Raw genomic sequence first — 15130 nt, 5'->3', positions numbered from 1 at the left:
GTTTCTGGATGGGTACCAACTCCATCAGGATCTGGCCTCGGCCCATTTACCTGCCCAGGACTGGGAGTGGAGCGCAGTTCCTCTGGTTATATATTTATATAACCAGAGACTTTGTGGGAAAGCTTTTCATTCTTTGGTTTTCTTCCTGGAGTATGTCCTCTTGATGATGATAAACCCATTTGTTCTTGGAGACTAGCTGCCTGCTCTGAAGATGTGCCCCCTTCCTCCCTAGTCACCCAATTCATTATTCCACACTAGCCACTCTCCCCTCACACCACCCCCTGCTTGGAGAAGCTGACAAGTTCATCCCAGGATATATGGGAACCCATGCCTCAAGCACTCTGGGTTTTGCCAAAACAGAGAGACCCTTTCTATATGCCTGCCAGAATGGGTTCTGCACAGAACACACTCCAAGAAGACATGAATTTAACATGATTTCAGGCAGGAGTGACCTGATGACAGTCATATTTTGATGGGAACATCTTGGGTGGGAGGGGGTTGGTTCTGCAGCCCCAGTGCTAATTTTTTGTGGGTTACTGTAGCTTGGCTGCAGGACACGCTAAGGTTTCTGGCCTGCCTCTGGAAGAGTGACGTAGAAGGCCAGGCATCCCAGGGTCTCCTGTGGTTTGTGGCACATGGGACATCTGGTCAATAAGGGATCCCTCCCTTGCTTCCCGCCTCCCTCCTTCCTGAGAACAGCCAGCTGTTCAAGAGTTAATAGCCATTTCCCCCAGGTGACCAGACAGCTCCAGGGGAAGGAGCCCTGAGGAGTCAGTCAGCCAGAGCCTCCCAGATGTCAGTTTACAAAAAGGGTGTGGCGTGGCAGGCTGGGGAGAGGGTGCTGGGCCACACCTCTGTGATGGTGGCTGACCTACCCCAAGTGGGACTGCACTGAGTTAAACTGTGAAGTGAGCATTTGTTGATGGTGAGAAGAGATAGTGGTGCCCCTTCCTTAGATCTCATGACCCAGCCCAGGCCAGGCCTCAGAGCTTACCACTGGCACCTCTTTTTTTTTTTTTTGGTTTGAGTGATTGCTGTACAGTGTTTGATTTGGTTAAGTTACAATCACGACCCTTTAAGGAGAAAACATATAATTCTAGTAATTTTATTGGGCTCAGGTTTCAGGCAAATGGAAACAAAATTGCCTCTAAAAATAAAACACAGACACAGAGAATTGAATAAAACAATAATAATAAAATGCCTCCCTTGCCTGGAGATAAGTGGTAAAGCTTTTTGTGAAATATTAGAGAAAAGGTGGGGGTGGGGGTGGGAGACTTGGGAGAAGAGGGGGGAAGAAAACTCCACCGCCCTTACTTTCATTTCTGTTTTACCTTCCCCAAAGGGTTGATGTACGTATTCTAAAGAAATGCAGAAAACGCCACTGGAGCGATTGGTCATTGTCCCACGTTTAACAGTACAGGTGGACGAAAGGGGCTGGCTGCCAAATACTTCTGCTTGGAGGGAGGGGTGGGAGTGCTCGCTCCAAACCACTCCTGGAATGGCTTAACTCGCCCAGCGCGAATCAATGACAACCTCTCCCCGACAGCGGCAGGCTCCCGGAGCAGCGCTGCCGTGCGGACTCCCAGCCTCGGACCCTGGTGGAGCTCAGAACACGGCCCGGGCAGGAGCGCGACGTCCCCGGGGCGGCCAGGTGGGTCTGCAGAGGCCTTGGCCGGGGATGGGGATGTGATCCGGGCTCCGGAGCGCAGGGACCGCGGGGAGGAGGCGGGACGAAGCCCGGCTGAAAGCCCCGGGGAGCTCGGCAGGAGGCTGGCTCGGCAGGGACCCGGTAGCCCGGCTGGCGCCTCCGGGCACCGAGCTCCTGCCGGCACTGGCAGGCGGCGCAGCGAAGTCGTTTCTCAGCCCAGCTTTGCCGAATGGGGGTGCGAAGGTGGGGGCCCAACCTGGGACAGAACCTGGAACTCTGTGAAAACACCGCCGCCTCCCCTCCTGGCAGCCTCCTTTTGAGACGGCTAAAGGCGGTCGCCGACAAATAGGACCAGTTTAAACTGCACACCCCGCGTCCCGGGTTTTAAAAAAAAAAAAGCGAGTTGGTCTGCCCGACTATCAGATGCAAAACTTAAGGAATAAAACCATGGCAATTTGGCAGAACTCTTGGTCCTTAGACATGAGCAGAAAAATAGAGGGGGATCCACAGACGTCCTTAAGCGTACTGGAGGGAGTACTATCAGGGACCTGCAGCTTGAATCTGGAGCTGAAGGGGTGGAAGCATTCCATCCTGAGTGGACAGATGGTGAAAACTCTCTGGTCTAGTGAGTCAAGCTGGGGTCTTGCAGCTCTGGCGGTGTGGTAACCTGGTGCGGGGAGCGCAGGGAAATCTACTCCTAAGTCCCTTGTCGTCGTCCTCCCTCCCCGGCCACCTTCTATCTGGCCTCTGTCGCCCTTGTAATGCCTGAATTCTCTCGGGACTTGGCTTAGGCAGGATGCAAGAAAGAGTGGCCCACCACCCAGCCCAGCCCTGCTTGGAGCTTCTCGGTGCAAGTCCTGTAGTCTTCATGGCTCCCTGGGTATCAGACTCCCATCCTGGCTTCTACTGCCTGGGCCCTTGGCTGCCTGGTGGACAGGCAGGGGGCAGCTGCCCTCTTGGCTTAGCAGCTGGTCCTGGCTCTGTGCAGTTCCGCTGCTGGCTAGGGCGATGCCACTTCCAACCTCTTTGACTGCGGAATTTTTAAAACGTAAAGGAAGTGATCAAAGCAGCTAGGCAGTTTTCTCCAGATTAGATAGATTTTTGGAAGGGGCGGGAGGATGGAAGTGGATGGATGTTGTGGTGGAGATGCATGAGGGACGAACTTGAAAAGGTCCCAGTTTGAACTCCACTCCTCCCTGTTTTCACTGATTAAGCTCTCAGGAGCCCCCTCTGGATGGAGTTCCAGGAATTAAAAGCAGCCTGGGTACTGCCACCATGACCCCTTAAAGCCCACAGTGAGCTGAGTGGAGGACAGAAAGCCACTCTTCAAAGAGCTCTTTCTCTCGAGTTGGGTATGGCATCCCTATGGCGCTATTCCCTAAGCTCCCCCAAACCACCACCACCAACCCTATCCATTCCATTCTCCCAAATCACACCCGAGACAGCAGAGGAGTCCAGGGTCCCTTACTCAGAACAGTGGGCATGGGTACCAGCCAGGTCCTGTAGACACCACCCTCCCACCATGGAGGTGGCACACTCGGTATAAGTGGTAGACAGGGGGCACACTTGTGTGGCTCTAAGAGAAACCCAGAGAAGGGAGGGCTCTTCACTGACTGCCAGGGGAATTAAGGAAAGACTTCAAAGAGCAGACTGCATGGGGGCAGGGACTGGAGGAAGGGCCTAGAAAGCAAAGGCCTGCAGGTTGCAGAGCAGGAGCCTTGACCTGCCTGCTCAGGTTCGGCGTTGAAGATAAAGCAGAGACTGGAGGCCAAAGGAAGAGGTGGAGCCCAGAGACACGGTGTGCCAGAGATCACTTGTCTACATTTTCTCTTGTGCTCCACCCCCCCCATTGCACTGGGTTGGAATCATTAGTTCCACTTTACAGATGGAGAAATTAAGGCTCATAAGGGTCAAGTAAGCCATCCATGAGCCAGAATTCAGAGCTACCTGTCCTATCCTCTGTTTTAGAATCTTGTGCCATCACTGAGGAGATTGTTTCAGTTACAGTATAATATAAAATAGTATGTAAACGTTACAGATAGAATTAATTTTTTTAAAAACTAGATCCTTTTCCAGTCAGGTCAATTCAAAAGCTGTTGTATTGTGTCTTGAATGGTGCTGGGCACTATGATAAATTCTGAGCATCCCTCAGTAAACGAAATCAGCCAGGCCCTGACCTCCGCCAGTGGGAGTAGTAACAGGAATGCCCAGCTCTCCCTGGGAATTGGTTAACTAAGTAAGGCCGTGGGTGGGGAGATGTCATAGGAGGCCTGGGTGAAGAGGAGGGATGGGAGAAGGCAGGGAGGAAGGTGGTAATAGGAGCTGGACTAACAACTGTCCCCGTGCTGCAGTCGCAAGTGCTTGTCTCTGGCCCAAAGAGTGCACACGGCACGGTCAGTCACTGCCCTGAATGCCCAGGAAGATGGTGAGCCCCTGCTGTTTGTCTGGTTTCAGGGTTATGGTTGTAGGTTCTGGAAGGAACCTGTAGTTTTGGCACATTACCACTACAGACGCAGAAGCAGCCCTGTGCAACTCCTGAGAGGACTGGCCTCTCTCTGGAGCAGTGCCAGGTTGGCTAAGAACACTCCTGACATACCAGTCACGTTCAGCAATAGCCGGGATGGCATACCCCACACTCTCAGGGCTCACATACTGCATAAAGCCCTTGACCTCATTGTAAGACATGAGCTTGCCCACCGTCACAGGACTTGGTAACAGAACTAGTCCCTGCCTGGGAGTAGCTTACACTAGCCTACCATGGAGGTTTATGGGCTCAACTGAAGAGATCCCTGCATCAGCTGTATTTCTGATGTTCTGCCCTCTTTGTTAGCTGACCGGACATATCTGTCCTAATAGAATGATAGCATACATGTTTCAGGATCTGGTTTGTTGACTCTCCTTCCATCTCAAATGGCATGATAACGACCTCTAACATTAACTGTCACTTCTGGGAGGGCCACAAGAAGATAGATATCATAGCTCCTGCCTGGCTAAGCAATGCTCTGGGATCTTGCCTCTGTGGAATTCACGGCACTCTGGCCAGATTGATAGTTGCTTTTTCTTTCTTCTTCTTTTTCCTAAGGTGGGAAAAAGTATCTGAGCTTGAGGTTACTGGATCAGATTGCATTCTGTTTTCATAGCCCACCGTCAGAATATAGCATTTTCTTCCTAATACCTAGATGGTTGGCTCAATGAGGGAGACTTGCACCCGGCTGGCTGTCCTGTGTTTACAGCAATTACACAGGTGTATAATTGCACAGGGATGTTTGTTGGCTCAGCCCTGCTCAGCCGTGCAGCCCCACAGGTTGGGCCAGGGAGAGGGCTGTTCAGTTTGTTTTCCTTTGGCTGGGAACTGAGGAGATGAATAGAGGGAGGGGAATTGGGTTGAGAGATTGTTGCCAAGAGCAATTTGGAGTCTCCTTCATATTAGTCAGAGATGTGTTTTCCTTTCTGAAACCACCACATAGCAACTTCCACGAAGGGCGTTCGCCCTCTCCCTCTCCCCCCCCCCCTGTTAGCTTTTGTTTTGATTTTTAACTTGCTAGACTTCTCATGACTAAGCAAAAAAGAAAACAGAAGAAAAGAGAAGGAAAGCAGCTTGGAGGATAGAGTGATGAAACCAGCCTTTGATAGTGTACATTCTGTGTGTCATTGCTTAATAAATTTGAATACTGATCAGCCCCGATGTACTATGAAGGAGTGCAATGAGTAATTCCTTTGAAGAGAGAATTGATCTTTGTGGGTGACATTTTGGGATTGAAGCAAGATTTCTGTATCCTTCTGTGGGTCTTGACCTGGACTTAGATAAGGAGGAATTCTGTCTACCTTTGCTTTTGCTCCATTTGGAAGGTCTCTCCGTCTGGACCTGGTGTGGATCTGTCTGAGTTCACCTTTCTACCCTACCCTCACTGTGTGCCTCTCCCTTCCACACATGACACGGAGCAGGGGTCAAGGAAGGAAGCTTGCCCAGCCACAGCCTGCTGGTACTAGGACAGGTACTGAGGGCAGACAGTAACCCAGTAGTCAATAATGGATCCATTCACAGAACAAATAGAGTAGAAGAGCTCTGAAATTCCAAACTTGAAAGTAGCCCAGGAAGGTGTGCAATCTTTGTGAGCTTCAACAAGTTACATACAAACTAAATGCAGCCAAACATGTGACCTTCCCAGTGATATCATGTGACTTGCCTTGACCTTCAGCAATGTCTGTGCTGCCTACACATGTGTGGGAATTTACACATATATGACTCTCACTTTAGCCTGATGAACCATCATGCTGAGTTTCTGACAGATGATTCTACTCAGTTATCTAGAGATAACCAATCACCCCAGTGATCTTTGTAAAGCTACTAGTACAGGCCACTGCAGAAGGGACAGTGGGCCCAGCTCCTGTTGCTTCTTGCCTTCCTATGACATGAAAGAAGTATAGCAGAGGCCACCTATAGGAGGCAGAAAGGAAATAAGCATTTTTTCAAGGATTGTTTTGCTTTAGACTTGTGGGTGATGTTGTCAATGGGCTTGTCTGGGTTTTAAAGATTCTTGATTATATTTTATATGTATGAGTGTGTTGCCTACATGTGTACCATGTGCGATTTGGTGCCTGCAGACACTCAGAAGAGGGCATCAGATGCCCTAGAGCTAGAGTTAAGATGATGTGCGTCATCATGTGTGTGTCCTGGGAAGCAAACCTGAGCACCTGGGAAGCAAGCAAGAGCAGCTAGTGCTCTTGACTGCTGCACCATCTTTCAGCATGCTGGTATCACGTAGCCCATGCTTGTCTCAACTTCCCTGTGTAGCTGAAGATGTCCTTGAACTCCAGATTCTCCTGCCTCAGCTTTGAAATACTAGGATTACAGGTGTGCTTTTGTTTTTGAATAGTAAGTTCATTAACTTGTAGTTCACGTACATATACTTTACGCACTTAAAGAACACTTAAGGTGTACTGTTCACTGGTCTTTTAGTTTATATAGGGCCATGCAACTATTAACATAATCAATTTTAGAGTATTTTTGTCATGCCAAAAAGAAGTACTGTACCCTTAGCAGTCATTGCCCATTTCATATGAGTAGTCTACTTTCTGTCTCTCTGGAATCATTTGTTCTGGACATTATTATAGTGCAATGGTATCACATGTGCTCTTTTGTGATTTAAGTTCGTGAAATGCTCTTCAGAGGCATCTACCTGAAGCATGCATCAATACTTGATTTATTTTTCATTGCCAAATAGTATTCCTGTCATGAATCTACCATATTTTGTTTATCTTCTCCCTAGCTGACAGATATTTGGATTGTTTTCATGTTCTTATAAAGAAAATATCTGTGATCATTCATGTAAAGCTTTTGTATGGCTTTGGCTTTCATTCTCTTGGGTATATTTCTAGAAGTGTAATTTCTGGCCACATGACAATCTGGTTTAAGCATTGGGAAACTTCTGGACTGTTTTTCATGGTGTTTATAGTATTGCATGTTGCCGTCAACAATGTAAGAGGGGCTCTGTTTCTCTACAACTCCATCAATGTTGTTGGAGAGTATCGTCCAATTACAGTCTTGCTATTTTCTCTGTTTTGTTTTCTGAGATGGGGAGAGTGGTGCTATGTAGCCCAGGCTGGCCTTGATCTCTTTCTTCAACCTCTTGTGTCTCGGGATTATAGATAGGATGCATGCCTCCACCCATTCCTGGAGGCCATCCTATCTACTAAGGAATTATTTGTCCAAGGAAGCAACATTCCTAAGTCTGGAGCGATTCCAGTCACATTTACCACAGTTACCATGAGATTCATTTGCTCTCAGGGATGTCCTACTTATGATGTGTCCTCTGAACTCATACTAAGTGTCCCCTCTAAGTTTCTACATAACGATTCTGTAATTTCTGTGTGACTGGGTGCTCTCTTTTCAGCGGCATCTAAGGTCTGCAAGGAAATAATTTTTGCAGTTGCTAGGATGATGGAAGGGCTGACGCTCACAACAGAAGTAACAGGGACCTGTGGTGTAGGGGACTCACTTTATCTGAATACCACCAAAAATTTCAAAAGCTTGCCTTTCATCTGAGCATGCCCAGTGAGGTTGTTAGACATCCTGTGGCTTTGTGAGCCAAACCTCAGCACTAGAAGGGGATTCCAGTAGCTCCTTGGGGGAGTCACTGTGTTAGAATTTGGCTGGTGTGGCCCAAGAAAAAGCCGGAGTAGACTTTGTACCTTCAACTCAGTGCTTAGCGCTTAGTTCCCCAGCCCCTAGACTTGACCACATGTTTCTCTCATCTTGAGGCCTTTTAAAACCTGATAGGTTAGCCAGTTGGTGGTGGCACATGCCTTTAATCCCAGCACTCCAGAGACAGAGGTAGGTGGATCTCTGTGAGCTCCATCCCAGCCTGGTCTACAGAGTGAGTTCCAGAACAGGCTCCAAAGCTACAGAGAAACTTTGTCTCAAAAAAAAAAGCAAAAAAACAAAAAAAACAAAACGAAAGCTGGTGGGTGCTAGTGCCACCTCATAGAGAAGGCAGAAGAAGAATTAGTGGCATGCAGTCTGCAGGTGATGGTGAGGAACCCACAGTCTCCTCTGCACCTTGGTTCTCTCCACTTGCATGGCAGTAGGTAGGCTCTATCTCCAGAGAGACTGGCACAGCTGACTCAGAGCAGTTCAGGGCAAGCCTGGCACAGTACAGCATTTCATTTGTGAAAGGAGTTCCTGACACTTTGAGCAACTCAGAGCCCTTGAATAGAAAGAGGCCTCTGAAGTTTAGCTTTGACCATTCTGGATGTCACGTTCTCAGAAGACAATTGTTCCAGCTTCTTGGAGCAGGAGTTATGAAATGGAACCTACATGCCCAGAGTCACGCTCTCTGAGGGCAGGAACCAGATGACCAGATCATCTACTGTAGCTGCTCTGGCAGGTCTCGGGGTGTAAACAGACCTAATTTGTGACAGAATTTGACTTTGTGCCACTTTCTTCTCTGTCCCCTCCCCCATAATATCTTACCCATTTCCTTGGAAAGCCTTAGAACTTCCCCTGCCTTATTTTACTAATAAATCTAATATCAACCTAGAGAACCATTCATTCTTTCCTCAACCAACATTTCCCAACCCTATTCTATGAATAGCAAATCAACCAAAGCTCAGTGTCTGCCCTGAAATAATGTACCAGCACATTTTGTGCAGAGGGCCATCCTGAGACTAATTCCCACAGGTGTGACTTTAGACATCCCTGATTTCCATGTGGGAGAGTCAGGGAGACCTGAAATCCTGGCAGAGGGAGGCAGCTATGCCTTGTAAAACTGTCTTCAAGCCCTGCTTCCCACCCTTCCTCACTGTAATGTGGCCGAGGCAGAAGGCTCAAAAGTGCTTCTGCCTGTTACAATTTGTTATCCTATCTGCATAACTGTGCAGTAAGCACTGATGCCCAAGCATCTCTGTGCTGTTTCCCTGGAACAAAATTCAGGGTGGTGTAGCTGGATTGTATGGTTGTACTATTTTTAGCTGTTTGGGAAACCTCCATACTGATCTCTATAGTGGCTCTACCAGTTTGCATTCCCACCAGCAGTACCTAGACATCATTCTTTGTTGTTATTTGTTTCCTGGATCTTAGCCATTAAGACTTGGGGGGTGGGAGAATCTTAAAATAGTTTAAATTTTTATTTCCTAATGGACAGGATGTTGAACACTTTTTAAAATATGTGTTGGTCATCGATGCTTCTTAATGTATAACCCCAAGCACCTTTACTCACTAAGCCATTTTACCAGCCCCCATTTAAGTTTCTTCTTTTGAGAACTGTCTGTTCAATATATTAGCCCATTTAGTAATTGGAAGATTTGGTCATCTTTTTTTCCAGTTCTTTATATATTCTATATATTAAACGCTTGTCGAAAGTTTAGTTGGCAAAGACTTTTCTCCCATTTTGCCAGCTGTCTCTTCACTCTGGTGGTATTTCATCTGCTGTATAGAAGCTTAGTAACTTCATGTAGTCTTATCTGTCAATTATTGGTGTTCCTAACTATGTTACCAAGGTCCTTTCCTGTCTGCACCTATATCTTAGCATGTTTCCTTTAGCAGTGTCAACATTTTTATCCTTATATTAAGACATTGATTAATTTTGAGCTGATCGTTTGTGTAGGGTGAGAGATATATATCTAAGTCAACTTTTTTGCTTGTGGATGTTAGTTTTCCCAGCATGCATTTTATCTAATGTATGTCTTTGATGTGTTTATCAAAATTTTGGTGGTTGTAGCTGTGTAGGGTTATTCCTCAATTCTCATTCATTGACTCCATGTCTATTTTTGTGTCAGGATTGTACTATCTTTGTCCCTATGGCTGTGTGGTATACATTGAAATCAGACCTTGTGATACTTCCAACACGGGTCTTTCTGTTTAGGGTTGCTATTGCTATTTAGGGTATTTTGCATTTTCTTGTGTATTTTAGAATTTTTCCCTAGTTCTATGAAGAATGTTATTGGAATATTTATGGGGATTGCATTGAGTCTGTATATTTGATATTATAGCCACGTTTTTTTAGCCACACTATTTCTGTCATGGAACAGTGTCTCCTTCCATTTTTTTGTCTTTGTTGTCTTTCAGTTTTAATTGTAAAGGGTTTTCATCTCCTTAGACTTATTTCTAGACATTTTGTTTTATTTTTTGAAACTATTGTGAATGAGACTTGCTTTCCGAATTTCTCAGCATGTTCATTATTTTTACATAGAGAAGTTATGACCTTTGTGTGGTTTTATATTCAGCTGTTTTGCAAATATTTATCAGATCTAAGCATTTTCTGGTTTAATCTTTCAAGTCCTTTAAGCACAGGATCATGTCAGCCCCGGTCGGGACCATTCGGCTGCCCCTTCCTATCTGTAGTCCTTTCTCATGGCTGTAATGCAAACTTCAAGTACTACTTTGAACCAAAATGGAGAAAGTGGGTACTCTTGTCTAATTCCATATTTTAGAGAAAATCATTCAGTTTCCCCCGCCCCAATTTGGTATAATGTTGGCTTAGGTTTGTCTTGTGTAGCCTTTATTATGTTGAAATATGTCCCCTCTATTTTTAATTTCTTCAGGACTTTTATAATGAAGGAATGTTGAGCTTTGTCAAATGCCTTTTCTGTCTTTAAGTCTACTCCCATGCTGCATCATGCGTATGTGTTTCTTTGCTGATTTGTGTATATTGAACCACCCTTGCATCCTTGGGGTGAAACCAAGTTGGTCATGATGGATGATCTTCTAAATGCATTTCTGTGTCTATCCAGAGATAGATGGATAATGAAAATGTGGTACCTGTACACAATGGAATTTTATTCAGCCGTAAGAAAAATGATGGCATTTGCAGGAAAATGAGTGGAACTGGAAATTATTACGTTAAATGAAATAAGCCAGACTCAGAAAGACAAATGTCACAATTCTTTCATATGTGGATCACAGATTTCAATTTATATATTTTCATGTATAATATATATTTATTATATCTATCTATATATGTGAGAGTGGAGGTTATAAAACTAGAAAGTGGCCCATGAGAGGGGACTAAGAAGAGATCTTAGGGGAAAGAGGCAGAGACAGGAGGGGCTAGAATCAGGGTGGGGAGGAGGAGTGGGAGACCAGTAAGAACAAAGTACATGAAACTAGTTTTTAAAGAGTGCTTCTGCCATTCTGGTCTCAGCCCCCAGCCCCTCAGCACCCCGCCCCCTGGTCTCTGTGCCTCAGCCTTGGCTCTCACCCTATAACCCTGACAATTCACAAGACAGCTGTGCTCGAGGACCGCAATAATCAGTATTTATTAAAGCTCTTGAGGGGGCCTCAGGGAGGAGGTAAAGAAGGGTCGCATTTCTACTTTCCAACAAGGGAGAGCCAGGTGAAGAAACTTGAGGCAGCTTCTGTGTCAGAGCTGAGCCCTCCCCTCCCTTCCTGGGAATGCACACAGGGAGGTGGGGGGCATTTTTCTCTTTTTAATGAAGGAAGAGCCTTGAAGGCTCATTTGAATAGGGATTAATGTCCCTATGGCCTGGACCTGCTGAGAAGGAGAAATTCTAGAAGGGTGGAAGTTGCAATAAAAGGAAATGGTCTTGGTCTGCTTCCAACTGATGAGGAGGCCTCACACTTGGTGGCTTTGAAAGGAACGTGTAGTTACCTGAGCATGGTTGTTCCCCTCTGATCCTCTCTCTCTCTCTCTGTGTGTGTGTGTGTGTGAGTGTGCACGTGCGCGCGCTCGCACCCCCCCGCTGCATAAACTTTACTTTACTTTAGGTAACTAACTAATCTAAAGGTAACTAGGTAAGGGAGACACTGGGAAGTTACAAAGCCACCCTGAGTATCCTTGGCCCCGGTTTGATTTTGTTTTTCAATACGGAGTTGCACTCTACAGCCCAAACTGGTCTTCCTGCCTCCCCTTCCCAGGTGCTCCCCAGTGCATGGGCCTCTATGCCTACCTCTTAGCCATTGTTTTTGCTTGTTTGTTTGTTCTTTAGTTTACTTGTTTTGGTATATATATATATATGTGTGTGTGTGTGTGTGTGTGTGTGTGCTTTTTGAGTATGTGTGAGTTTATTCACATATGTATGAACATGTGTGTGGGTGCTTTTTGAGTGTGTGTGTGTATTCATTCACATGTGTATGTGAACATGTGTGTGGGTGCTTTTTGAGTGTGTGTGTGTGTGTTCATTCACATGTGTATGAGCATGTGTGTGGGTGCTTTTTGAGTGTGTGTGTGTGTGTGTGTTCATTCACATGTGTATGTGAACATGTGTGTGGGTGCTTTTTGAGTGTGCGTGTGTGTGTATGTGTGTTCATTCACATGTGTATGTGAACATGTGTGTGGGTGCTTTTCTTCCACTGCTCCACTGCCCTCTACCCCATAGGCACCTGCCCACCCAGGTATTACTCTCGATTTCATAGTTTCTCCCTGCGAGCTCTTGACAAACTCTTATCCCCTGGCTCTGACGAGCCCACTTGGTTCTGGGAAACCCCAGGTCGTCACCCTCAGCCACAGGACACAGCCTCCCAGTTCAGATTGTGTGGTGTTGAAGGAGTGGACTGCCTGGTCCACCCTCCTCCTCCTCCTGTAAGGAAAACAGAGCAGCTGCTCTGGACAACATGGGACCAGCCAAGCCTGTGAGGAGGGAGCCCTGGAACCATTAGTCACAGGATGTGGGAACTGCGCCTTAGGCCTGTGCTCAGGGCCAGCTGCAGGAGGCTGACATGGAAGGAGGATGGAGGACCCCAGTGAGAGCGCTGGAGAGGACAGCAGTTGGTGGGCCTGACCAGGAGGACCAGGGGTGGCTGAAAGGACAAACTGTACTGTGGAGCAGCCGCTTTTCCCAGGTACACCCGGTGTGACCTCAGGCAGGTAGGGGTCCAGTAGAGCCTCACAGCTGCTCCCATTGCAGAGGCCTTGCGAAGGGAGACCTCAGTGGGCTCTCAGCTGTGGTGGGTGGAGTGTTCTACCCTGCTGCCTTCTCTGAGGCTGCTCCATGCTGAGAGCATCCCACCATGCTCCCTGCCCCTCCTTCTCCCCTCCCATGATGTAGCCTCTGAGTGAACCTGGCCTCTAGCTCCTGGAAGCTTATCCAATAACAAGAATATGGAGTTGCTCTGCAAACACAGGCAAAGGAGGGGGCTGAGTACTGGCCAGCAGGAGCACTGACTGGGAGAAGAGGCCCAGTGGGCCTGGCTTGAGGGGATCAGGGGAGATGACAAAGTGTGTTCTGGAAGAAGGAATGCAAACTTTTAGTCCTTCCTACAGCTCGTAGGGTCACCATGGGAGGGACCAGGTCAGTGGAGACAGAGCAGCACTCACTAATGTCCAGGCCCCTATTGAACCAGCAGGCCACAGGTGCAGGGCCTGCCCTGTCTCCTCACCGGCTGCCATTGAAAAGGAAGGGTGAGTCTACACAGTCCACACTCCCTCGGCTGACTGGTCCAGGAAGGAGTGCTGTCCAATCAGAGAGCACAATGGTGCTCTGAGCTGGAATGGTGATGATCCGGTCAAATGACAGGGGCTCTTAGCCTGTAGACTCTGGTCAGGGCCTGACTCCAGTCTCTGCTCTGTCGGTAATAGGTTCTGTGACCCTGATCTAGTTGTTTGAGCTGTCTAGGCTGTGGTGTCCCTGCTTGCCATGAGAATGAAGCCTCTAGGGGAGGATGGGCAGGCCCCTCACTGCCTTGGTCTGTGGAGCATTCTCTCTCTACATGGTGCCCTTTATTATTTGGAAGGACGTTGCTAAGCTGAGCACATCTTTCCCATCACTCTCCCTTGACCCTTCCCACTTCTATCTGCTGCTCTCCCTTCCCTTCAGCCTCTCCCATCACTTTCTCTTTGCCTGAAGGCGACTGCTCTAATCTGTACCCAGACAGGCGGGCAAATGTCCCCTCCTTTGTGTCCAGCGGGGATGTTCAGATTCCTCTCACAACTGTTCATCTCGGGAGCAACTCCAAGGGTTGCTGCTTCTGGCTGCACCCTCCTAAAACTATGCGGAACTCTGTCTCCCATCACAGGTCTCTCAGAGAGACCCATGAAACTCAGAGCCATGTAAATGTCCCAGTGGAGTTCTCCTAAGAAAGCAAGAGTGATCACCATGGACCACTCAAGCAGGTGTTCCCAGGAATATGAAGCTGGTGAGGGCTTTCACTTAGACAGGATCCTCCCGGGGAACTTGAACTGTCCAGGATTTTGAAAACAAGCTTATTTCAGAACACAAGGGGGCTTGAGCTCAGAGTCAGTCCTGGATGATTGAATTTAAGAGAGTTTGGGGATCACACTGGCCAGGGCTAGGCTCAGAGCATGGCTCTAATGTCATGGACAATAGTCAGTTGCATTCAGGACCCAGGCTCTTTGGGGTACAGTGTGTTTAAGGCAGAGTTAGTCTATCTGAGCGACCAGAAACTCTGGTCTGATCTAACTAACAAACCTGAATCAGCACTTAGGCTTTCAAAACATTAATGAAGAATTACCTAATAATGAGTTTCTCAGAGTAATTATTGCCAGGGCCTAATTCAGAAAAGGTGATACTGTTGGGGGGGTGGTCAGCATGCAAGGCAATAAAGGAAATAGAAAACAGTAGCACCCGAACATAAACTATTGAAATAATATCCTCTGTTAAGTTCAAATGTTATAGAAATAAGACCTCACCAAAGACTAACCTGGCCAAGTGTGTGACACTTGCACGGTCTGATCGCGGGTGTCATGTGTTCTTACAGCAGCTCTGCAGCTGCCATGTACTTCCTCTGCTCTGTCCGGGGCCTGGGGAAGGGGTTTCAGGATGTCCCACATTCTTAGAATGCACAGCCTGCTCCTGCCCTGCTGCCACCCCATGCCAGAGGGCCATCTGCTGGACAGCAGCTCTCATTTGGCAGGGCTGCTTCCCTGAGTCACCTGGTCTATCGGGGCCACCAAATGAGGCAACTTAGCATTTCCCTTGCCACCATGATAGCATCCACTATCAATCATTGCCTGGCCTTAGATTACTTCCTGGTTATCCCAGTAGTGGCCACTGCTGCTCGCAGAG

At 47.4% G+C, this 15130-nt stretch overlaps 1 protein-coding gene across 1 annotated transcript in view; it reads left to right on the top strand.

Annotated features, from left to right (window-relative positions):
• The first annotated feature begins 1381 nt into the window (after positions 1–1381).
• The window catches only part of Zbtb7c (zinc finger and BTB domain containing 7C), an 84380-nt gene continuing 70631 nt past the window's right edge, over positions 1382–15130 (top strand). The window contains 1 exon segment of the mRNA XM_021230896.2: positions 1382–1651. The gene's annotated coding sequence lies outside the window, so the exon portion shown is untranslated.

The sequence above is a fragment of the Mesocricetus auratus genome, unplaced genomic scaffold (assembly GCF_017639785.1).
Source record: "Mesocricetus auratus isolate SY011 unplaced genomic scaffold, BCM_Maur_2.0 Super-Scaffold_6730, whole genome shotgun sequence".
Lineage (NCBI taxonomy): Eukaryota > Metazoa > Chordata > Mammalia > Rodentia > Cricetidae > Mesocricetus > Mesocricetus auratus.
The sequence above is the reverse complement of the archived record's forward strand: the minus strand, read 5'-3'. Positions and strand labels throughout refer to the sequence as shown.